At 33.8% G+C, this 2500-nt stretch overlaps 1 long non-coding RNA gene across 2 annotated transcripts in view; it reads left to right on the forward strand.

Annotated features, from left to right (window-relative positions):
• Positions 1-2500, forward strand: part of LOC138027559 (uncharacterized) — a 14341-nt gene that overhangs the window by 11405 nt on the left and 436 nt on the right. Inside the window, exons 4-5 of one of the 2 annotated variants that reach the window (XR_011127472.1) lie at positions 102-1068; positions 1309-2500. The exon at positions 1309-2500 is cut by the window's right edge and continues 436 nt beyond it. This is a non-coding gene — a long non-coding RNA (uncharacterized lncRNA). Of the gene's footprint in view, positions 1-101 lie in introns of both variants that reach the window. The other variant, XR_011127471.1, reaches the window with a different exon arrangement.

Genomic DNA, 2500 nt, shown 5'->3' on the forward strand with positions numbered 1-2500 from the left:
AGTGAGTCCATAGCTAGATCTGGAAACTCAATCAGCATTACTGCTGGCTCTACCCAATTAATATTGGTCTCTAATTTATTTCCTTTTTAATTATTTTTCAGGCTACCATAGAAATAGCAAGGAATAGGACATTAGCAATTGTGTAACTGAAGAGATGAATAAAAATGTAAAATGAAGAGCTATTTCAAGGTTCCAGTTGTTCTGCCTTATTGTAGACAATACAGGTTTATCCTAGCAAGTATTTTATTGCTTTTGTGTACAATGGTGCTAGGTATTATGAATTCTGTGCTCGTTTTCCAGGGTGACAAAAGGCTCCTAAAATTCAAACTGCTCGAGACAGCAGTACATGTAGAGTATCATACTAACACAAGAACTACAGCTGTGTGTTTCACATTATCGTTCCGGCCATTATCATTATCAATATAAGTATTGTTATTGTTATCATCATCATCATTAGTAGTAGTAGTAGTAGTAGTAGTATTCCTTTCATTATATATATATATATTAATATATTAATTAATTGATTAATTAATTAATTAATTAAATTCCTGGCTGGGAAGTAAATTTGATCAGCTGGCTGGGAAACGAACCAATTTTATCTAGCTGGCTGGGAAATTTCTTGTGTGTCTTGCTGGGAAAAAGGAACAGATAATTTTTTCCAACACTGAAAAACACCTGAAAATGCCTTAACATTTATTTTCATTAACTGGGGTATAATAATACATTTTACAACAAATTGGTCGTTGGGTGCCCCTGTAATTCCTCTAAAAACGCGGAGGGTTTTGACAAAACAAGTTTTAACCTCTGACATGTGATACGAGAGCCATGGATTTTTCCATGACCTGGTTCTCCACAGCAAGAGCAATGGTTTGTATGGTAGATGGTGATGCTCTTTCTTTTCCAGCTCTGTGTTGCTTTGCAGAACACACTAGGTTGTGGTATTATTAAATTTAATTGATCTCTAGATTTCTGTTGATTTCATTGTCCCAGTCATCTGACCTGAAGAAATCTTGTGGAAAGTGTTGATATCTGGCTGGCTGTCATTTTGACTGTCATTACTTTCAAGATGTGAGCTACTATTTTATCTGCATTGTTAGACAAAACCTCTTATTAAGGGAGTCAGTTAAGTTAGTTTTTTTATAAAGGGATCTTTACAAATAGGGCACAGATTTCCATGTTTTTTCAAGTATCTTAAGTGACATCTAAGTGACATCTGTGCATGAAAATGACCAAGTGATAATAATATTATTGTTTTACTTTGATCAGTTTCCTTTTGTTTCTTAAACATGTCATTTATTCTTATTCCAGTGCTTAAGTCTAAAACTCTTCCTGGTGTGTGTGTGCTGATCTGGTCAAACCATGCATGGCAAGCAACATTCCAGATTGTTTTCAGAGATTGTGATGAGGATTTCAGCGTTGAATATTTTATTGGTTTTCAATTTGTGATGAAAAAAGCCAGGGTTGTTATTCATCTGTCATGATGACAACAGTATTACTGCAAATTAAACATCACAGATGTGAGCATGTCAGTGATTAACACAAGATGGTTTCCAAACAGCTCTTCAAAATTGTCTAGAAAAGGGACGATAATTATTTACTTGCCACACCTTCTAAGTCAATGTTTGAACAAGCAAATATAATTTGTTTTTTTAATTCAAACAAACTGTCTTACTTTCATTAATACAGCTGTATGTTATTCTAGTCTTTCTCTTGCTGAGCATGGGTTTGGATATTAACTTCTGAGAATACTCCTACTTGTAATAGTCTTAATAATGAATATACGGTACTTACAACAATAAAATTAGAGAGATATTTGAGTTACTTTGATCAGTTTCCTTTTGTTTCTTAAACATGTCATTTATTCTTATTCCAGTGCTTAAGTCTAAAACTCTTCCTGGTGTGTGTGTGCTGATCTGGTCAAACCATGCATGGCAAGCAACATTCCAGATTGTTTTCAGAGATTGTGATGAGGATTTCAGCGTTGAATATTTTATTGGTTTTCAATTTGTGATGAAAAAAGCCAGGGTTGTTATTCATCTGTCATGATGACAACAGTATTACTGCAAATTAAACATCACAGATGTGAGCATGTCAGTGATTAACACAAGATGGTTTCCAAACAGCTCTTCAAAATTGTCTAGAAAAGGGACGATAATTATTTACTTGCCACACCTTCTAAGTCAATGTTTGAACAAGCAAATATAATTTGTTTTTTTAATTCAAACAAACTGTCTTACTTTCATTAATACAGCTGTATGTTATTCTAGTCTTTCTCTTGCTGAGCATGGGTTTGGATATTAACTTCTGAGAATACTCCTACTTGTAATAGTCTTAATAATGAATATACGGTACTTACAACAATAAAATTAGAGAGATATTTGAGTTACTTTGATCAGTTTCCTTTTGTTTCTTAAACATGTCATTTATTCTTATTCCAGTGCTTAAGTCTAAAACTCTTCCTGGTGTGTGTGTGCTGATCTGGTCAAACCATGCATGGCAA

Source organism: Montipora capricornis, chromosome 12 (assembly GCF_036669925.1).
Source record: "Montipora capricornis isolate CH-2021 chromosome 12, ASM3666992v2, whole genome shotgun sequence".
Lineage (NCBI taxonomy): Eukaryota > Metazoa > Cnidaria > Anthozoa > Scleractinia > Acroporidae > Montipora > Montipora capricornis.